Here is a 23,113-nt window from a genome sequence, read left to right on the forward strand (position 1 = left end):
GTCCACGACTCCCGGCTTCTGTTCCTGGGCGTGTGGCCTGGAGCAGAAAAACAGTCTCAGAGAACTCCTAAGAAAAGCTTCAACACAATGCCAGAAATCTGAGCGTTTCTCCAGTGGAGGCCAGGTGGAGGGGCTGTCCTGCCCATCTGGTTCCCATTAATCCCAGAGCATGTTTCACATCCCTGGCAGGTACTTGGAGCTGGGAGCAGCCCTCTGCCCCCTGGGTGGCCCTCAGCATGGGCCTTTGGAGCCAAGCCCTGCTGACAGGCTGCAGGGCTCTGTAGGGCCCCCCTGGCTTCCAAGTCGCTTGCCCCCACTTGGGGATAGAATCCCTGGACAAATTAGAAACCAAAGAAGGCAGACGCAGAAGCCTGGCCTCTCTTTCATTAGCAGTCTGTCACAAAGCGTGAAGGGCTTCCATAAATTCTGCAGCTCAGCAGCTGCCGAGGAGACCTGGGAGGAAGAAGATTCATTTGTTCCCCAGAAGACTTGAGTCTTCAGGAATTTCCAGCCCCTTTCCTCCCCAACCCCCTCAGCCGGGAACTAGCCCAACACCACATGTTGCTCCAGGGTCTGCCTGAGGCCTAAGCTTCGAAGGAGCTGGGAGGGAGTGACTGCCCCAGCTAAAGAGGGAAGAGGAAATGGTGAGGCCCTAGGCACCCCTTCCTTCCCGCCACATGGGACAGAGGACTCAGGCTCTGTTTCCATAAGGACCTTAGATCATTTGGCTGCTAGCACACCCTTTCCCCAGGTTGCAGCCACTGTGGCTCTGTGAAGGGGCTTGGTCTTTACTATGAGTTTCCCAGAGTTGCTAAGTCAGGCTAGCAGAGCTGGGGTTCACCTGATTCCTCCCCAAAGGGTTGCTACTTTTCTTTCCAATGGCTACCTTCTAAATAGCACTGTGTTTTGGTTCAGCCTGGGCTCTGGGGTCAGACAGCTCTAGAGCTGAGCCTCAGTTCTACCACTTACCAGCTACGCAACCCTAAGCAAGCTGAGGAACCTCTTTGTGCCTCAGTTGCCTCATCTACAAAATGGGGATAATAAAATATGTACTTGATGAGGATTAATATGGTCAGACTGTCAACAGCAAGTGCCTGAGAACGAGAAAGGTCAGAGACGAAGAGGGCCTCCTCAGCCGGCAAAGTCACAGGCATCAGAGACCTCAGAAGCTGGAGGATCAAGTGAGCTGCAGGATCCCATGTGCAGCACGTTTTCCTGGGTAAAAGGATCAGCAACGCTCTCCCTCTTGAGAAGACCAGGAAGAACCTAAGGCCATACACTGCGTGCGCACTCACAACATGCGCTGTTCTTCCTTGCACATTCTGACCAAGTCAGGCCTGGGAGACTCTGGCCAAACAGCAATGCCAGGACCTGAAACAAGAAGGGACCAAGGTCCACGGGTGCAGATGTCCTTCCCAGTCAGAATCCAAGCCCAGATTCACAAGGAACTTTGGGGCAAGGGAGGAAGAACAGGCTGCAAAGCACTGCTCTGGCCATTGCTCCGCCCAGCCCAGCAGGTGACACAGCTGGGGGCCAGCAGGGCCCAGCAGGTGACACAAGGCCTGGCAGTGGGGAGGAGGGCTCAGCACCCCTTCTCCCTGCAACCTCAGTGGGTGGCGAAGGGGTGGCATAGAACCAGGGGGGTGGACAGAGGTTGCACTGTGCCCACATCAGGCACAATAGGCTTACGTAGGCTAGCAAAACTTACTTTGAAGAAATTGGGCAAAAATCCATTTTTACCCCAAATTCACTTTGTCAGAGAGAAAGTGTTTATGTTCCAGAAGGATTCTTTTCTCTACAATATTATTTACCATGGGATTTATCAGTGAGAGCTTCCTAATACTTTTAGGATATGATTTGATTTTTTAAACCTTTGTTGACATGCAAGTTTTCAGGAATTCAAATTTGTGAAGCCCTCTTTATTTCCTTTAGTTACAACTGTGCCATTTTTAAGCTACCTGTGAGCCTCCATGCCCTGGTCCCAGATCTGTTTTTTCCCATTCCTTTCTTCCTGTGCGTCCACAAGTACCTCCGTCATGAACGGAGCGTGCATTCTGTGTTCCGCCCTGAGCTGGGGCCTTTCTTACAGTCCTTCATGCAGCCTCACACTGCCCCATCTCTCACTTATGTTCTACACACCAGGACCAGTAGTATGCTGGTAAATATTTAACAGTTGGCTTTCTGGAATAACATTCTCACCATGGCCAGTTTCAAGCTACTGATGTGAAGTTGCTGAATGTGACGGGGGAAGAGATGCAGAGCAGCACACCATCACCCAGGATTTCCACCCTACAGAGATGATGGAAAAAACCTCAAGGGCATGGATGGTAGTGAAGTGCTTAGGAAGCCGTGAGCTTGGAGTATTTATTACCTTTGCTTTTAATAGAATTTATTTAATGCAAATTTGTGTAATTTAATGTTAATAATGGCTGTTTTTAACCATTGGCTTGCAAAATTTCTGAAAATTTAACAGTCAGCTCTTGCAAGCTGGCACGAGCTGGCTCCAGCACGCCACTGTCTAGAATCTAGCTTTAGCCACCTCTACTACTGTCATTACTGCATTTACTCACAGTAATAGGAATGATAGGAAGCTCAGCATTTTAAATGCAGCTTTCGGTTAAGCCTCATAGCAAACCTAGAGGTTAGGCCTTTTATTATCCCCATTTTACAGATGAAGATACAGCTGAGGCTACCCTGAAGCTTAAGAGAAGTTAAATAATGTATAGCCCGATATTAGATCAAATCTAAACTCTTTAACTGTCAAGACTCTATGAACTGGGCCTTCTCTATTTATTCCGTTTCATGTCTAATACCCTTCAATATCCATATTCTCAATGAAGCTTCAGCAGAGAACTGGGAATCTGGGGTGTGTTTTCTCAACACTCCTCAGTTTAGCACCAGAGCCCTTTTCGAAGCAGCAGACCATGTGTAGGAGCACCAGCCTGAGTCCTGGTCCTGGTTCAGGCTCTGTCTCTGCGATATTGGACAAATCACCCCCCAGCCTTGAGTTCTCAGCTAAAGGATCAGAAGAGCAAGCCTCCACGGCTTGATTGCTGTAGGCACCATGATGCTATGGGACAGCATTTCTGCCCAATGGCCCACAGAAAGACTCAGGGAAGCCCAGATCCCCTTCTCTGCTCTGTGGCAACTTGCTCCCAGATGGGGCTCTTTCTGTGCTCTCAAGGTAGAACAGAGCCTCCCACCCAATCAGTCCCCAAGCAAGCAGAAGCTTATTAGGTATCTAAAAAGGTGGACCAAAAGGTGCCCCCATAGAAGCCAGGGACCCTCAGTAGGGAAACAGCCAGAAATCAAGAATGGTTTGGGAAAGGCTGCTCAGAGCTGGGGGTGGAGGACAGCAGGGGGCCCAGTGACCTCCAGAAGTCCCTAGTGTCCTCTCTCTGAGGAGGCTGGTCTTGTGGGTTTCCTAAGCTAAATTGATTCCAGGCCTGGAATTCATCATTCCCTTCATAATACAAATAATCACCAAATGCGCTCAAGCACTCGGTAGCCTGGATATTCACTCTAGCAATTCTCTGTGTGGACGGTGATTAGACCATCATTATCTTAATGCTTCTTAATTTATCTTTCTGATTAGCAACTTACCATTTTATTTGCAAAAAATAGCCTTCTGCTGGGTGGAAGCCAGCCGAGCACAGCAGCTGTCATTTTCTGTGTACTAAATCAGGCCAGGCTTAAGTTGGTTCTCTGGCGATGCTATTTCTTGTGTCTTGGCGCTAACACGCACCACAATCTATCCTGGTTGTTGTTGTGGAGTAAAAGCGCACCCCTGAGGAGCAGCGGGCTGAGAGGTCACCTCTACCTCGGCAAAGGGTCCAGGGTAAGACACTCTGAGACTCTCAGGTAAGGGCTCCCAGAGGCAGAGCCCTCCTACTGCCCTAATGGGACAGCCCATGGGGGTACTTGCTACAGAGACTAGGAGGGAAGTCAGTGGCGTATTCACTGTAATAAGAGATGATGGCCGCTACAAAGTTCTTGCCATGTGCCAGGCATTACATGAAGCACCTGAGATCCACTATCTCATTAATTCTCAAAACAACCCTTTAGGTGTGTTCCATTACTATTTCCATCTACAGATGGAGAGACCAAGGCAAGAGAGGTTACATTATTTGCCTGAGGTCCTACAGCTTATAAGTGGCACGGCTAATTTTGAGCCACATCTTTGTGACTCTCAGAACCAATGATCGTAACTGCCATGTTACATCACTTTCCCAAGTGAAGTAGGCCTGGTGTGAGATGAGACATTTTAGAACAAACACTGTCAGGGTGACTGTTGAATAGTATTATAATACTTGACTCATTTCCCACTTTCAGAAATGCCTCGAATTAGCAAGCTCCTTTCTATCCTGGACACAAACATGATTCCCTTCTTCCCCATTCCCCACCACCCAGAGGAATGAGTTCCCTTCTTTCAAATTGTCCCTAGTCTTGTCTTGGGTCAAAAGTTTTCTTTTTAACTGACACTTCTGTTCTTCCATCTTCCAACTCAGAACAAATCACACTGCTCTCTTATTTCTACTTCCTTCCAAACGTCTTTACTTTATTGTATCCTGAAAACACACAGGCCATGGCCCTGGCACATCTCCACCCTGCCACTGTCCCTAAGAGGTCCATCACTGTTTATTCCACTTGGATGTTCAAACCCTACGCGTCATATATTTCATCTGTTTCTGCCTCTTCCAGAGAGCAGTATACCTAGATGTTGAAGTATAGGAGAGGAGGGGGAAGCTTCAACTTGGCTCCTAAATTCTCCAGAGAGGGTCTCAGGTAGAGGGAACACACTGAAGGGGCAGGTGGCTGCAATGTTTGTCTTGACTCCAATCTCCATTCTTGAGGTGTCACCCATTTACCCATTCATTTCCCTGGTTAATAGTTACGCCTTCACTAAGCCCTGTCTATGAGAATCTTGTCTGTGCTATCTGGTGGTAGGCATTAGCTGCATGTGGCTATGTGGAATTTATTGATTGATTGATTGAAATGGAATCTCCTTCTGTTGCTCAGGCTGGAGCACAGTGGTGTGATTTCAGCTTATGGCAACCTCCATCTTCTGGGCTCAAGCAATTGATTCTCCTGCTTCAGCCTCCCCAGGGAGCCTCCCCAGGGATTATAGGCATGTGCCACCACTCCCACCTAATTTTTGTACTTTTAGTAGAGATGGGGTTTTGCCATGTTGCCCAGGCTGGTCTCGAACTCCTGACCTCAAGTGATCCACCCGCCTCAGCACCCCAAAGTGCTGGGATTACAGGTATGGGTCAGCGTGCATGGCTGGCTATGTGAAATTTAAATGTAAAATTCATTCCTTCAGCTGTATGCATTTTAAGTGTTCAATTACTGCATGTGAATAGTGACTACCAAATTGGCCAGCACAGACATAGAACAATTCCATCATTGCAAAGCATTTTACCAGACAGCACTAGTCTAAATTTGGTCCTCTACACCCACTTGGAAGCTTTGGTAGACAAAGCCGGGTACCTATAAAGCTCAAATGTCGTGGATCTTGGTCAAATATTTCCCTTGCTGGATGACAGAGACCAGTGCTTTCCAACGTGTGGTCCCTGTACCAGCAGCATCACCTGGGAACGTGTTCGAAATGGAAATTCCCGGGCTCCATTTCAGACCTATTGAATCAGAAACCCCAGAGGTAGGGCCCAGCGATCTGTGCTTTAACAAGATCTTTAAAGAGTCACCTCCAGGTGACTCAGACACCACAGATTGAGAGACTGGGACTTGCCCGTCCTGGTGGTGAACACTTTATGAGTATTATCTCATTTAAAGCTGATGATGACACTGTGAGATAAACAGAATATTCACATTTTACAGGCAGGAACTAAGATTCTCAGTAGGAAGTAACCAGCCCAAGGCCATGCAGCTAAAAATTGGCAGAGGTTGGTTTCAAACCTAATTTTATTTGACTCCAAAGCTTATGCACAGACACCCCCTGGCTTGGAGCTGGCAGACAGCCTCTCTTTGCCAAGTGTCTTCTGAAGGTACTTGGGAGATCTTATCTGACAAGCTGAGCAGTGGCACCCAAGAGAAGAAAAGCGGCATGGCTAAAGCCCTGCTCAGTGACAGACACCACACCAGCACTGCCATGGCGGCAGCAGCTGCACCTTGTCCTAAAGGGGAAATGAGCCGGATTTGAGTAACTCGAACGTCAGCCCTCTCCACTTGGAACGATGGTCTTTTCCTAGCTCTTTCCAGTTTGGCTAGGCACTTGAGGATCTTCTTTTAAGGTTCATGTGAGTTCAGAGGGCTGAGTTGATCTAAAAATAAAATTCTTCCCTGGATAATGGTAGATTTGCTTTTCTTAAGAGTTCAAGAAAACCTCCAGTGATTGTATTAGGGGATTAGAGCTAGAAATTGCTGTTCCTTCTTTAAGCTCTGTGGTTGGCCCCCGGCTGGCAAGCAGGATTTTACAGGAAAGGAAACACATGGTTTGTTTTGTACAAAAGGCATGTTCCTGAAATACAGTATTCAACAAACATCCATTGAGCACCTATGTTATCCGGCTACATTCTCTCAGGTCATTTCATTCAGTCTTCAGAAGAACCCTGTGAGGACCTATTATTTAAGACAGTAGCTATTATTATCCCCATTTGATAAATAAGGAAAGAGAGGCAATCAACGGGTAAGTGGCAGCCAGAATTCAAATCCAGGCCTGCCTATCACGCAAGTTCCTCCGTCTTTGCTGCACCACACAAGCCCACCTTGTCTAGCACTGGGATAAATTAAGAGAAGAGCCTGGAGTCTGGGGATCTGAGGACAGAAAGAGAAAGACATTTCACGTGATGGCAGGTTAGCCACCAGGAAGGCACTGAAGGAACATTTTTCTAAGAGTATTTGTGTTAGCTGGGCCTGCTCTACACATGGCCCTACCACGCATATACGTTCCAGGGGTCCAATTTCTTTCCTCCCGAGGTGGCTCTGAGCTGGTGCTGGCCACCAGCTCTTGCAGGCCCAGAGGGGAGGCATGGCCCTAGCAAGTGGCCTGAGCTCCAGACAGAGCTAAGCCACATGAGACCCTGACGTGAGAGCTGTCAGCCCCACCCAGCAAATTCTGGATTGTCTTTGGAGTGTGATCCACCTTTGGTTCCAGAGAAACTGTCCATCTGGTGTCCAGGATCTAGCGCGGTCACTCAAGTCACCAGTTTCCTGTTTCCCCGTATATCTGAACCCTCCACCTGGACACCCTCAGACTCTTGGCCTCCTGGAAAGCAGGCAGAACTAGGGGGTGAGTGGGAAGGGGGCAGACATACTCCTTATACACCTCAGCCACAGATGCCCATCACCCTGGCACCGTGAAAGCCAGAGCCCTGCCACACCTGTGCCATTGCTGGGCAGGCTGGGCAGACCGTGTGGGGCCCTGCGAATGGATGAAACTAGACTTTCTTGCTTGGGGGAACTCTGCACCAGTTCTTGATGGAGAGCACTGAACAGTAACATGCATTACCCCTCACCCTGCCTGTGACACTCACAAAGGAACCCACACCAGGCTGCCCGCTTTAACTCACATCCAGTAAGGGTTTCCTGGAGACATTCCAGTTCCTCTCACAATTACAGGAAAAGCTAGAGAAGACCTCCCCATTCTCTTTCTGAGTTAGACTGGCTGTGTTCATCCTTCCCTGACAGTTTGGATTCTCAAGTCCAGTGGAGAACCCCTGAGTGCCAGAGATGAACTTTTTAGGGAAGGTGCAGCCTCTCCTTGCCCCTGGGCAGACGACCAGGGCTCCCACCTCCCCCAGCCTACACTTCCCATTCAAGGTCCCCAACACTGTTCCCCAGAGGCACACAGGTTGAGAGGGGTGGTTATAAGCTGAGCTTCAAGCAGCCCCAGGAGTCTGGGTGCAGGTTCAGGCTGTCACGAGGTGCATATCAAAGCTGGAGTTTAAAAACTGTACTGGGAATAGTGCAATTATCTCGCTTCACCACATTTCTCAGCCCCGACTGAGGTTTAATTAAAGCTAAGTAAAAACAGAGTCGCCATTTCAGATATCACCCCACTGCATGCTGGTTTAAAAAAAAAAAAAAAAAAAAAAAGGAAAAAAAATCCTTTATCGGGGACTTAAAATTTTTTCTGTGGGTATCTTCCAGCTCAGTTGGATATTATTTCTTCATAGCAGTTCCTTTAAAGGAAAAAAATATATATTTAATATATATGTATAAAATGAGTTAATCCCCCATAATCTCCTTGAGTTGTACCTAAAACACAGTTTCTTGCAGGTGACCTTTTCAGAAGAGGCTGTTGCTATGGCAACCGCATTGTTTGATTTAGTCAAGAGAAAAATGCTGCATGGAAATGTATTTAATTTTGCTTAATTTGATGCTGTATTTAACACTTGCGCAGGCTGAAAGGAGAGAAGGGCTGAAAGGCAGGAGCCAGCTCATCGGGGTCATGTTCACTGGCATCCTATTCTGGGTGGCAAAAGGGACCCCCAGATACCACCATAGACTGGATGCCTGCTGTTGGCCTAGGAGTCGGGGCCAGGACTCCCCTGTGTTCCGCTTCTGAGGTGCTCTGTAGGAAGGAGCCTGGCAGGGCCCACCAGATGCCCCTCAGACGCTGGGGCCACGGGGCAGACACTGCAAGTTTAATGGCAAGGTGAGGCAAAGCAGCCACAGCTTCAGACCAGGAGTTCACAGCCAGGGTAAAGCTCTCACTCTGGTGCTGCCATAGCCTCATTTTCCTCATCTGACATGTGAGGCCAGTGAATTAAAATAGTTCTCGAGTCTCCTTTATCAGGAGTCTCGAGTCTCCAGGTCCAGTCTGATGTTCCCTGCTAGGTTTTGATCTTCATGGAAGCAGGGCTGAGTGCAGGGTAGATACTTGGTAAACGACTCAATCATTTGGTCAGACAGAAGCCCCCTCTAGGAGATACCACAGCCCAGTCCTGAGAGGTCCAGGCACAATCTTGCTCACGGCAGTTCACAGGCCATGACACCTACATGTTGCCACGCAGGCATGCCCTCAATCACAAAGGAGATGTGAAAACCAGATGAACCAGGGCACTTGACCAAGGTGCCACAGGGGTGACAGGGATGGAGTCTAAGCTCTCCGGTTTCCGATAGTCCTGCCAAGCCAGGCACATGCCCTTGTTGGGGGCAAACATGGCGACCATGAGGAGAGAATAGATACAGCCAGACCAAGTGGTCTCCCGGCTCAGCCAGGCAGGGAAAACGGATATCCGCCAGCCTCCTGCGCCTCCACCCACCCTTAAGCCAGCAGCATCCACAAACTCTATGCCTGCTTCTGTTCTGAATAAATTCTTCCCACTCATTTGCGTGATGACCTTGGACAAGTTATTTGACCTCTCTGGGCCTCAGTTTCTTCATCTGAAAAATAAGAGCTGGCAAGGGATATCTAAATGCCTTTCTCACTTTGACATTCCCTGTGATCTGATTCTCACCTGCCATTACTGGATGCCAACAGCTAAACACCTCCGGGGTGGGCTGTGTCCAACATCCCGATATTCAGTCACTAATTGTACTAATCCAGCAAGTCGGCCCCTCCCTCGATCTTCAACTGAAGGCACCCATCTCCATCACAAGCCAAGACCCAGGCATCCCAAGGTCCTCACTCCCAGACTGCTGTGCCCTCCAGGACCGCGCTCATCAGGCTTCCCATTCGCCTGAGCCATCGTCGGGAGCCTGAGGGCCCTAGCTGATGCACTGCTGGGTAGACACTCAGCGCCAGGCTGCCCCCACTGCCTTTAGCCATGGCCTCTGGAGATCCTGGTCTCTCGGACTGCCTCCTTCACTTTCTTGCTTTAAGGGAAACCCAGACTTCCCCGTAAGGACTTGTTTCCTCAGAAGCCCTTTCTGTTGGGGACAGCTTTGTCTCTTATGTCTCATATACTTCAGAGTGGGAGGTGGGTGTGTCTTCCCTGCTTCCCACTACAGTTGTTTTTTTTTTTTTTTTTTGACAGGGTCTCACTCTGTTGCCCAAGTGGGCATGCAGTGGTGTAATCACAGCTCACTGCAGCCTCCACCTCCTGGGTTCAAGTGATCCTCCCACCTCAGCCTCCTGAGTAGCTGAGACTATAAGCATGGGCCGCCACACCTGGCTAATTTTTTTTGCATTTTTGTAGAGATGGGTTTTGCCATGTTGCTCAGGCTGGTCTCAAATTCCTGAGCTCAAGCGATTCTCCTACCTCAGCCTCCCAAAGTGTTGCAATTATAGGCATGAGCAACTACACCCAGCTAGTTTCTTTAAAAAAAAAATTGCATTGATACATAATAGCTGTATATTTGGGGGGTACATGTAAGATTTTGCTATCTATACACAATATGAAATGATCAAATCAGTGTAAAATTGGAATATCCATCACCTCAAACATTCATCTTTCCTTTGTGTTGGGAATGCTATAATTCCTCTCTCCTGGCTATTTTGAAATATACAATAATTTATTGTTAACTATAACTTCCCTACTGTACTATCAAACACTAGAACTTATTCCTTCTATCTAACTGTATTTTTATACAAAATATGGAATGCTTCATGAATTTGTGTGTCATCCTTGTACAGGGCCATGCTAATCTTCTCAGTGTCACTCCTGTTTTGGTCTGTGTGCTGCTGAAGCGAGTACCCCACTGCAGCTTCTAAACCATCTCTCTTTCTTAAGAACCCAAGCTCACCTACTTGAAGCACTTGTCATCAGACCTCATGACCTCTCCTACGTATGAAATGCTGTCAGTCTACCAACCTCCTGGACGTTCCCCCTCGTTCATGGATGACCTTAGCACCCAGGTCGCTGACCCCTTCTCCATTGTTATTTCTGCCAGCATCATTGGAAACTCCAAAATCCATGCAGGTGATCTGTCTGATACTCTGGCCTCTAACTGGCTGTCCTTCCTAGCTCCAGTGAGACTTCGTTATTTTTTTCTTCCCACTGTGATTGGCATCCCATGAGCTTTTGCTCCACTCACGTGGCTGTTTCCTAGACCTTGGCACACCACTAACTGAATCACCCATGAAACGTACATTGCCAGCTTCCCACTTTCTGATCATTGCCACCCTAGCTTACTCTGACACCCCTACTTACTCCAGTAATTCTCCAACCCCACTTCATTAAAAACATTTTTTAATGATCCGTTTCCATCACTACCTGCATATATTCACTGCTCTCTTTGCCTGGCTCTGATTCCAACATCCAACACTTCAGCTACTGCCATGCTGACCACCTGGACTTCTTGCAGCTCTCCTTGCATTGTCTTAGTCTAGCAGAACTCCCGCCCTGGTATCCTACCTACTTATTCAGAGCCTGTACCAGAGCAGCTGAACATTACTAGAGAAAAATGATACAAATTTGCTGACTAGACTCACTTCAAACATGACCACAAATCTCACTCAACTCTGTCAGAAAAACCTACCACATTTCCCTAGAAAATTCAATTTCTCAGTCTCTGGGGACACCTCACACTTCCTTCTCTCCCCAGGTCTCCTACACTCCCTCCCCACCCCATTCTCAGTTGATGACCTTGCAGTATATTTCATAGAGAAAACAGGTTTCTATAAGATGAGAACTACCTCATCTTCCCATCAACAAGCCCTTTATTGTGTCTGTCTCAGAACTAAAATACTCAGGCCATGCCATCCTGCAATTACTATAGAAAAAGAGTCCTGGCTCCCATCCAAGGTCAATACCTTCACCGGGCTCTGAACCCATTCTCCCATGCCATTTCAAGGACTTTTCTCCCTCTTTAACTGGATCACTTCCACTGGCATATAAACATACCTCCATATCATCCTCCTTTAAATAAACTCTCCCTTAACCCTAGTCCCTCCTCCATTTTCCACCTCTTTTGGAGCTCCCCTTCACAGTAAATCTGTTCAAAGGAGTCATCTACACTCACTGTCTCTCCTTTCCCATCTTCCATTCTCTCCTCAACCCACCCCAATCAGGCTTTATTACCCACTGCTCCACTGATGACTAATTACCAAGATTACTAAGGACTGTATCTTGCCAAAGTAAATGGTCAATTCTTTGTCCTCATTTTGACTTCCCAGCAGCATTTGGCACAGCAGGTCAATTTCTGATCTCAAAAAACTTTCCCCTCCAGGCCCTGACACTTCGCTCCTCTGGTTTTTCCCGTACTTTGCAAGCACTCCTTCTCAGTCTCCTCTGTTGGCATTTCCTAAAAATACTGGAGCATCTCCTTCACTCTCCCTTTCTGCATCCCCTCTCTCTCCCTATGTGATCTTTTCCCATTGCTTTAAGGACCTTCTTACACATGCAGGTCTCTCACATCCCTGTCTCCAGCTGAACCTCTTTTCAGACACCCAGACGTCTGCATTCAACTGTCTACTCAACACCTCTACTTCAATGTCTCAAAGGCATCCTGAGCTTGGCATATTCAAAACAGATCTCTTAATTTCTCCCCTCAAATCCTACACCCCCTTCTGCCAAGCCTCCTCCATCTAAGTAAAACTCTCCATTCAAGTGCCAAAAATCTAGAAATCAGTCTTGGTTCCTTCCTTTCCTCAACTACATTCAATCCATCAAGAAGTCCTCAACCACCTGAATCCCACAACTCTGCTCCATCTCCACTGCCATGGCCAAGACTAAGCCAACAAAGCCTCCCCCAGCCGCCTTTACTCCCTCAGCAGCCAGAGTGGTCTTTCTAAAGCACACTTAGCTCTTCTCACTCTCCCCCTTACAGTCCTCATGGCTTACCCAAGACAGGTAAGACCCAAATGCCTTTGTGTGGCCTCATAAGACCCTCTCTGCCTCCCTGACCTCCTCTCTCTTCATTCTCCCTCTTGTCTACTCATTCCCCAGGCACACTGGCTCAGGTCCATCCCAGAGACTTGGTTTTTGCTTTTCCTTCCGCTTGAGGTGCTCTCCTTCCCATCTACCCATGGCTGTCACTTTCTCAACCATGAGGTTTGGTACAAATATGCCATCCTTAGAGAGCCTTCCCCAACACTCAGCCCAGGCATTCTCCCGCCGGAAACTGCTTTACCTTCTTCCCAGCATTTGTCAGGACCTAACATTTTCTTATTTCCATGTCTGCTTCCTTGTTTATTTACTCTCCTTCTCCCTACTTAGAATATGAAATCCTTGATGGCAGGGACCCTTGTCTTGTTTGGCACTATTCCCTGAACCTACAATAAAGCCTTGCACACAGTAGGCATCTAGCATTTGTTGACCGCCTGCCTGGAGGAAGCAATTTATGGCTAGATGTGCTGTCTTACTTATCTCTGCACCCCAGGACTGGGCCTGCTGCCACACTGGGCTCATAATCAAAACAGAATAGACGCACATGGATGTGCAGCCTCTTGGAGTTGGGTGTTATCCTAGCGCCCCTGATCTGACCTTCCACCTACAGCAAGAGTTCCCATTTATTCCAACATTCCTCACAGGTGGCCATTCAGCCTTCCAAGATCCTAGAATATTTTATGAGGAAGCTTAGCAACCAAGAGAGTAGACAAAGGCCATGGCCCAGCATCCTGGCCTGGGCCTGCTCAGCCCCCAGCCCCATGTCAAGTCCTCCTTGCTGCAGCCGACATGTTCCATCCCCATGTGCTCCTTGTTCATGCATCCTTGCCTGCCTTCTTGGCACTATGGTTGCTGTAGTTTGTTCTCTAGTTTATAAAAGGTGAAAAACAAAACAAAAGGCCACGGTTTCATGAGTTGCTGTCTGATACGAGCTGGCAGGGCTCCTCTGCACAGGGATGGCACAGCGGAGGCAATGGATTCATATATAGGGACTCTGTTCTGTGCTCTGCGGAGGGAACACAACCCCTCGGGGAGCTGGGATGTGGGGCTCGATATCCCTTACCCTTCAGGCTCATCACGTCTTTCCCTGAGACCATAAGGTTCTGAAAGTATGTGTGGTGCAGTGGCTAGGAGTGTGGACCCCTGCATCATTCAGGCCTGAGTGATATCCAGGTTATGTGACCATGGGCAAGTTACTCTACAGCTCTGAGGCATAAGAGTGCGATAATAATAAGCCTTAGCTCAAAGTATTGGTATAAAAGTAAATGAGAGAATAAATGCAAAGTGCTTAGCATAGCTTTAGAGACAGAATACACACTAAGTAATAAATTTGAGGTCCTCCAACTCTAACCTGTGGTTCCACAGCCAATGTGATGCTACCTTCACCGCTGTTGGCGGGAAGCTACGTCTTTGGCCCCAGCCTGGCCTCACTCAGAATATCCAAGAAGATTCTTATTCTGCTGGTTCCTACTCACATGACCATCCGTGTCCATGTGCCTCGGAAGATAAGCTTCCAAAGGCGGTTAGCACAGCTCAACAATAGTCAAATATGTATGCAAGTCTTTGTCAGTTATGGTAAAAGTAAAACACAAAACAAAACAAAATAAAAACTCTAGAATGTCAGAGCTAAAAGGATCCCCCTGAAGTCATCTAGTCAAATTTTCTCATTTTGCCAGTAAGGAAACTGTACTCACAAACATGGGGTGTTGCCCAAGGTCACACCATGACAGCTGGGTCTGGAACTCAGGCCTCCTAACTCCTGGGAAGGCAAAGTGCCCAGACCTACCCTGACTTCCAACTTCCCCTCACTGTAGAAAAATACCATAGAACTCACAAGACCACAAGGCATTTTCCACCAAAAAGTCTCTCCATCCAGCCCAAAGTTGAGAACCTTTTTCTTGGCACTGCTTTCCTCACCCCATAGGGAGGTGGGTGGCAGAGGCATCTCCAGGACAGAAGACAAGCCAGAGCCCTCGCTCTGACCCGCCTCCTCCTGCCCCCCTCCCCCTGCCCCGTCCACCTTCTCATCTGCCCATCCTCCTTTTGCATTCTTCCCTTTTCTTGTTTTGCCGCCTGCCTTTTCAGCTGTTTGCTCAGAAGCTGGGCTGTGTGTGCTGAGCCTTCACTCATTTTCATATTACCTGGGATATTTTCAGCTGCTCCTCTGGGTTCTTAGGAGAATTTCAAGTGGCGAGAAGCACAGTGGGCTGCAAAGGTAAACACCCATCCCTGAACGCTGAGCCTGCCTGGGGAGCGCGCTCATTCACAGCCTGCCTTCCTCACCAGCACAGCCAGTCTCTCCTGGCCTGACAAGCGGCCTCTCACCCTGGACTCCTAGGGAGCCGGGTGGGCTTTTAGGCGGGCAGACTACAAGTTTTCTTCCATCCAAGACTGGTGCAGGAAGTGGCTGCTTAAGCTCTTGAGTGATGGGCAGTGACAGTAGGGGCTTTGGCTGCCTCCCTTTGCAGGTCGTTCTCCCTGCACTGCAGCCAGACCTGACAGTAAGTGCTCAACGCTGCTTCTGTCACTGCCTGAAACAAGGTGTGGTGAGGCAGGTGGAGAAGTCAGTTCTCTCACTCCTGGAAAACAGCTTCAAAAAAGCACTGATTCATTGCCGCTCCTCTCCTGTTCACACCAGGACCTGCGCTTAAGGCACCAGGAGACTGTGGGAAAAATAAAGAACGGGAAACCCCACAAAGAAGGAGGCTGTTCCTCTTGGAGGAAGTGGGAGAGCTGTCCCTGTGCCCTCTTTACTCGACACGATCAAAGCGTAAAGAACATCTCTTTAATCCTTACTCCAAGTCCTGGGTAGAACAAGGCCCAAATCCTCCGTGTTATGGAGGGAGAAGGGGAGAGTGGGCATGGAAGGAAATAAAGTCAAAGGAACACGGGACACAAAAATCAAGATCTGAGCTTGGGCCCCAGTTGTCCCATATTAATCATGTGACCTTAACAAGTCAAACCTTCTGCATCTCTGTCCTCTCAATGGTAAAACTGGGACAAGAGCATTCATCTCAGGGCTGATGTGAGCATTAAATGAGATGATATGTGTGCCTGTGCTTAGCAATTGGTAAAGGGCTTCACAAATGCCATTTATCATGATTCATTGAGAACCAGACATTCCACCAGTGAATCAATTACCTAAGGATCCAGGATCAGTCATGCTGAGACAGACTGATGGAAAAACACCTGGAGAGCTTTCCTCACACCCCCATTGCCCTTCGAAGCCAGGAGCACTGTCATCACCAGCTCTAGTTCCCATTTGAAACACTCCTCCCTCCAAACCTCCATGCAATTTGTATCAAATGATGTAGGAGAGTAGGCATGAGGCCAGGGTTATTGGATATTTGTCAGGTTTAATAAAAGGCACCGAGTGGCTCTGGGCTTATAGTGTTCTGTGATTTGTCACTGTAGCATTGAGAGGCCTATGGCCCTGCCACTGCAGGCACTGGGCATTAGGAAAATAAAGGCAGGTTTTATTAACAGAGCCAAGGGACTCGATGATGCATCTGTCACAGGGGGTGGGCAAAGGCGGCTTCCCCATCCGTATGTCTGGCTCATCAATGGCTCCAACTGGAGTCACATCATTTCTGGGTACCATGGGCTGAGCAGAGCCAGGAAAAGCATCTGGGCTATGAGCTGGAGCAAGGCCCAAGGAGGAGTCCTTATGGACCTTGGGGGATTTTTTTTTCTTGACAAAGTCATCAATTTGCTGCTCTCCTTCCCTCAACTCTGCTATTTTCGTGACAGGACACACATTGAAGGTCTAGATAGAACTGAAACCAGTGTCTTCTGGAACACAGGAACTGAGACTCCTCTGAAAACCAGGTGAGCAGAGTGCTCTGAGATACAGTGCCAGCATGGCAAATACTGAATGAACAGTTGAAGATAGGAGTAGGGCTGAGAGCTGACCCAAATATGCACTCTGCCTTGGGATGGAGGTAGGGAAGGAATCGGGGTGCAAATTATGAGAGAAGATCTATTCAAGAAAGGAGAGCATGGAACACTGTATTCAGGGAGCATTCAGCAATGGAGATGTCCAGAAAGAGATTATGAGTGTCTTGTCAGATTGACACAGTGTACAAATGGAACTTTTTAAAAAGCAGAGCAAAATGGCCAAGCTGGACTTGCAGCAAAGTTTGAAAACTAACTCAGAGCTCCTTAAATCCTTCCTAAGAAGAAAGGCCAGAATGTATACTAGAGTCTGGGTAGAATTCAGTCCCATGGCTATCCCAGCAGAGAGGACAGGATGGTGGGGCAGGGAGCTGTGAAATCATTCAAACATCTTCCCTCCAAATCCACAGACAGGTTCATCAGCCCCCATGAAAGACACGGAAGTCGAATCACAGGGGTTAGTCCTGCAGAACTTCTTGTGTCACCCCGAAGGCAGCTAAGGTTCAGCATCTTTGGTCCCAGCCAATCAAGAGCCTCTGAGATGCCTGGAAACTCCTCCCATAGGCCTTTCAAGTCAGACAGACCTCCACCTCCTGAATCAGCCCATGCCTGGTCCAGGAGCCTGAGTCAAGGGAGAAGAGCAGGGTGCTGGTGATGATTTCCAAGTTTCCTCCCGCTATCCTATCTTGGGAAACATGAAATGCAGAGTGCATCAGAGCCTCTCTGGGAAGGTGAGCTGGGGCCTGGGTGCCAATTGTTTAAATTTTCTCCTCAGTGGAATTATAGGCTGAAGAGTCCACACTGGCTTTCCAAACAAAGAGTGGCAAATTGCTAACTACAAAATCAATTTTTTTTTCGAGTGCATTAGCTGTCCCCTCATTATTCTCCACCCCATGAAAGAATTAATGAGAGCCTCAGCCACAAGTGAATGAGGGCTTTTTAGCTTGGGAACACACACTGAATGGCGCCAGGCGTGGGACAATTACGGAAGATATTCAATAGGGGGAAAGGCTGACAAATGCCACATGAAAGCTGAAATTCAAACCTCCAAAGCTTCAGCCCCAAGTCTGGGCCCTTGAGATGACACACAGAGGCAGGATCAGCAGTGCAGGACACCAGTCATGGCAGGACCTGCAGTCTCCCAAAAGAGCCATTCACCCACCTGCAGAGGGCAGACGACCCCTGGAGTCCAGGAGAAAGGAATGCCAGTGCCAGTCATTCGGTTTGCAGGATTCCTCCCGGGGAGAGAGGGCTGCTGGTAGTTGCAATCTTATTTGCGAGGTTGTGCTAAACTCACAGGAATTGGTAAATCCAGGAACACTGAGTTATTCAAATACTAACCAAGAGTTCTAAAAACCTGATCGGGGAGTGGCTCTGATAGGTGGATTCCTTAAGATAGCCAGAAAGATCATTGAATGGAAAAAGGAATGAGCAGAGGCAATGGTGGAATATTCAGAAACCGGATATTCTCATCTTCATTTCTTGTCTTATTCACTGTTGTATCTCCAGTGCCCACAACAATGCCTGGCACATATGAAGCACTCAATAAATATTTGTTAAATGAACGCATGCATAAAACCCAACCTCTAGGAAACTCCTTGCTATTGTGCCCCAAGCCAGTCCTTGTGAGAACTACCCAAAAGTCCAAGGACAGCCGCCCTCCCATCCCATGAAGATGTACCAAATGTCCTATAGCTAAATGTCCCAGCATCCTTTTGGATGAATGCTACCAAGTGCACTTGAACAGACCTGGACCACCCTCACCCCTTTCTATTGAAGACAGAAGTAAGTTTCCTGTTTCTTTTCCAGACTCACTCTCAGCCTCGCCCTGGACAGTGGGCACCATCTCCATCCATCAACCAAAAGCACACAAAGAAGAAACAGCTGAGGGTCCAAGAGGGCGTCAGTCTGGGAGACCTGGTCTTGCCTCTGCCAGTGTCAGCAGTCAGGCTGGATTCCTCAGCCCTGGCATTAATTGTAGCCCATGTGCTATGATTACAAAATGGAATTAAATGACATGCCAAATTAAAGAGTTATTTTTTCTAATATATATTTTGCATAGGATATGTTTATAACAGCATTAATTATTTACACTGCCATAGAGAGAAAGCATAAATATAAAGAGAGAGATCAGACGGTTCCTGTAGGAGAAATAAAATGAGCATTTCCATCAGGATGATGAATACCTGTGGTCTCACTTTGGGGCTGGGCCTGGGGGGAGGTGGAGAGGGGGACATCTTGAGAACAAATCTGACAAGCGTTATCGAGGTTTTTGAGGAAGGAATATGTTAAAAATGAAAGTGAGTATAGAAAGTTTAAATATTTAATACCTGCATTAATTCTAATTCATACTTTCTTTATTTTTCAGATTAAAAATTTACAAGAATTCCCATCTCTTTCATCCTTCTTCCTCCCATGAGACACTTTGTGGTCACTGTTCCAGGGACCACCTTTGGCAGTATCTAGGTAAAAAGGGGCATGAGAACAGCAGCCCCCCTGCCCTCCACCCCACCCCCAGGGCACCCTCCCGCCATGGGCATCTCTCCCAACTCCCCTACAAGAAGCCATTGCTGTTGGCCTGCTGGCGCCAGAATGACTAATGGGACCAAAGTCATTTCCTGGCCTCCTCAGCCCCCACCCCAGAAAGGATCATGGAATTCTCAGAGATGATGCAGCCAATTTGTGGGTTTAAAGTGCTTGTCCAAGCCCAGACCTCACAGGGACAGGCAGAACACCACCACTGAACTGATGTCTCCTTGAAACAAGAGACTTCTGTCACACACGGCCCCAGGCCCCCCTGCCCTTCAGAAGCTTTTATTCTAAGGCCAATCAGACCAGCTTTATATGCTTTCAATAATATCACTGAAAGCCAGCATTGATTAACTTGGAAGCAAGGGAGAACTAACTTCCCGAATCTCCAACACCAGCTCTCAGCTTCAACATTGCCCCAAGCCCAGCATTAAGCAGGTGAGCAAACTGCCCTCCTACTGAGAACAGCTTATACGTCTGAATTCCCTTACAAAGCACTTTCCCACTCCACGTTTGACCCCAGAGTCCTGTGAAGTGGTCAATGAGCTGTTATCAGCCTTCGTTTTATACAGGAGAACACCCAGATCATGTGACAGACCTAAGGTCTCCCCATTTAATTACAATGTTTCCACTGTTATAATGCAGCTTCTACAGCACGTGGTTCCCAAAATACTGCCTGTGAGAGGAGAAGGGAACATTGGGCTAAGAGATGCTTTTAACCCCACTCCCTGGTTTCCGAGTGGCCTCTCTGCACTGGGGGCTGCCGTTTTCTGAGATGAGAGCAGGGAGGGGCAGGCGGGCCAAAGCACCGCATCTGCTCCCAGGAGGGCCCGCTGTGTCCTTGCTCCTGTTTTCCCTCTGAGATTCTCAGTGACCTCAGGCCAGAGACCCTCAGCAGAGAGTTACTGGTAAAGTTTTCTCAAAGCCCCAACATTTCTGTGACCCCTTGAGTTTTAAGTTGTCAGATACTGTGGCACTTTTCCCCGCTTCTTCTCAGACCCTACCACCCTCCCATCACTTGCCACAAATTCCTGTACAAAACACCTTCCTAAATAGTGTTGATGAGCACCTTGTTCTCATCAGGCCTCTGATCGAAGCCAATTCCCTGACTCCAGTCCTACTCTTCCTCACAGATCTACCAATCCAAAAGGAGCCTGTAAATCAGCAGAGAAAACACACACACACATGCACACACACATGCGCACACATGCACAACACGTGCACATACACACGTGCATATACACACACATACAGGCTTCCTGCGTCAGAAAGCTGAGCAGGAAACCTCGCCTGTGGTAGAAATCTGAGCTGTCAGTCTGGCGCTAGGAGATGTTTGGGGTTGTTTGTTGTTTTTACTTACAGGTACCTGCTGGAGCCAGGCCATCCCTTTAAATGAGAAGAGCAGAGCTAGAAAGCGCCCCAACTTAAGGCCTGGAGAGCAGAATCCCTCTAAGCAGTAGCTTCTTCCTCTCCCTCACATAATTCCACAGCCTCTTACTGAAAGGGCAAGGAAAGAGACGGCCCAGCCAGGCAGGGGGAAACCTGACTGAGCTCAGGAGGAGCAGCTGCAATAATAGCTCCTCTCCTACAAGTCTCCAGGACAAGCACGTCCTTCCTGACCCTTCCATTCACTCCAGATACGAGCACTATCCCAGGACAGGACTTAAAGCCACGTGAGTACAGGAACACACACGAGCACAGGGGGAGGAGTTTGGTAGAACTGTTGTTCCAGCTTGACCAAACATCTACCTATGCTTCCCAACCTCACAGGTTGTGACATTTTCAAATGATGGAGGGAGGAAAGGAGATAGCAGAAGAGAAGGTGAGTTAGCCAAATGGAGATACCGATCAGGGTCCATGCTTTGGCTGGTGATGGAAACAGACGTGGTGAGAGCAATCAGCAGGGACAAAACCCCTCCCTCCCATGGCCTCTAAACAGCCTCCGTCTCACCCACAGAAAAATCAAAAGGGAGATACAGTGTTCGCCGAAGGCACATTCCTAAGGCCCTAGCACAATGTGGAGCACACGATAGGCCCGCTTGTTCTTTCTCCTCATTTTCCCCTGTTCTTTCCTCATTTCCTTGTGCTAAATAAAATGACTTTAGAACCTGGGTGGGAAGTAGGGAGGAAGCCATGAGTCCTGTCCTGATCTCCAGGCCTCGCATGTGAATTGGTTTTGCTGCTACAAGGAAAGGGCTGAAGGACAGCAGCTCAGCATCCTGTGGCTGTACACATTGAGTGAGACGGACATGGTGGCAGGGCCTATCGAGGGTCTGCGTGGCCAGGAACCAGGAGGTAAGGAGAAAATGTTCTCCCTTCTTACTGGGAGGAGCTCTTTGCAAACTGAAATGAGACTGTCTTAGTGCAGAAGCCTACTTTTTTTTTTTTAAAGCTATTTTCACAAGAATTAATACCCGCTTCCTGCCTCCACACATCCATAACCCCGCCCCTTCAAAAAAAGCAGGGCTGTCTTCCAGCCTCTGTCTCTCAGGCATTTTACTAGTGGGGAGGATGAACGGTTCAAGAGTCAAGGACATCACATTCGCTAAATGCCCCCAAAAGTTAGTGTGATGCCTCCCATCTCAGAGGCATCTTCCTGGAAATGATGCAAAGCGGAACGGCAAAGGACTGGGGGTGACCGGCTGTGTGACCTTGGGCAAGTGACTTAACTTGTCTGAGCCTCAGTTTTCTCCCTCCTAAAATCGGAGAAATCTTACCTCTGGCTGGGGAGGGGTGGTGAATCCCTCCCTGCTCATGCTTTCTGAGCTACTCTTCCATACCAGCCGTTGTCACATTTATCCTATCTTCAACTCTGATGAGAACCCAGTGAGAAAGGAACTATTCCTTGCTTCGAGAAATTTGGTAAGTGTGCATAGGGGTGAAGTGACCTGCCTCGGGGCAGAGACCTGGCCAGTTATGGATCTAGGGGGGCCAGGTTTCCTCCATGGCTGACACGTTTTCCATCACACCACAGCTGTCTCCTGATGGGCGGGCAGAATGCACACTCAGGGCCTTTGGGAAGTTTGAGGGTTGCGGAATGTGAGGTGTGACTTCTCTGAGAGTTTAGACGGTGAGGAGGAGAGGAACGCCTTTCCTCTGTAAGCTTCCCACTTCAGGATCGTCCTGATGAGATCCTTGGTGGCCAGAATTTTCTTCTCTCCTTGCTCTAGAGCCATTACCTGACCCTGTGAAGCAGAAAAGCCACAGATGACCCTCAACCCTCTGGGGACCGTTGGGGTGGGGGCTGAGCTGAGGGTCTTAGTCCCTTCAGAAACCCGGGTGACAGCCCTGCACTGCCCCTGCCTCTGCTCGGGCTCTCTGAAGGTCTGGGATGGAGAAGACCCAAGCACAACTGAGCAGCCAGTAGGGTGAGGTGGCAGCGGAGGCCGTGGGGCAGAGAACAGTGTCAAGGATGCATCCACCGAAGGAGGAGTGGGTCAAGTGTGTCGCAGGAATCCTTTAGCCTAGGAAGCCCTAGGTTAAAGTCTTTAAACTTGTAACGAGCCCTGTAACTCTCTTTTCTGTTTATTTTTTTTGTTTCTTTCTTCCTTTTTTTTTTTATTTTGAGACAGAGTCTCCCTCTGTCACCCAGGCTGGAGTGCAGTGGCACGATCTCGGCTCACTGCAAGCTCCATCTGCCAGGTTCACACTATTCTCCTGCCTCAGCCTCCCAAGTAGCTGGGATTACAGGCGCCCGCCACCATGCCCGGCTAATTTTTGTATATTTAGTAGAGATGGGTTTCACCATGTTAGCCAGGATGGTCTCCATCTTCTGACCTCGTGATCCACCCGCCTTGGCCTCCCAGAGTGCTGGGATTACAGGCTTAAGTCACCGCACCCGGCCATAAGCCCTGTAACTGTTTAAAGACAAGGTGTTCACACATCCTTTCCCAAGCTTGCTTAGCTTTGGGACTTTCTTTACCCCCACAGAGCCCACTCCAGGAAGTGCTTACCTA

The 23,113-nt window shown here is 48.5% G+C and overlaps 1 protein-coding gene and 1 non-coding gene across 4 annotated transcripts in view; both read right to left on the bottom strand.

Moving 5' to 3' along the window:
• The window catches only part of PKNOX2 (PBX/knotted 1 homeobox 2), a 273,857-nt gene that overhangs the window by 145,515 nt on the left and 105,229 nt on the right, over positions 1–23,113 (bottom strand). The gene's annotated exons all lie outside the window — the stretch shown is intronic.
• LOC116269846 lies at positions 10,496–10,601 on the bottom strand. The gene has a single exon (XR_004177665.1). It is a non-coding gene; the product is annotated as a U6 spliceosomal RNA (small nuclear RNA).

The sequence above is a fragment of the Papio anubis genome, chromosome 12 (genome assembly GCF_008728515.1).
Source record: "Papio anubis isolate 15944 chromosome 12, Panubis1.0, whole genome shotgun sequence".
NCBI lineage: Eukaryota > Metazoa > Chordata > Mammalia > Primates > Cercopithecidae > Papio > Papio anubis.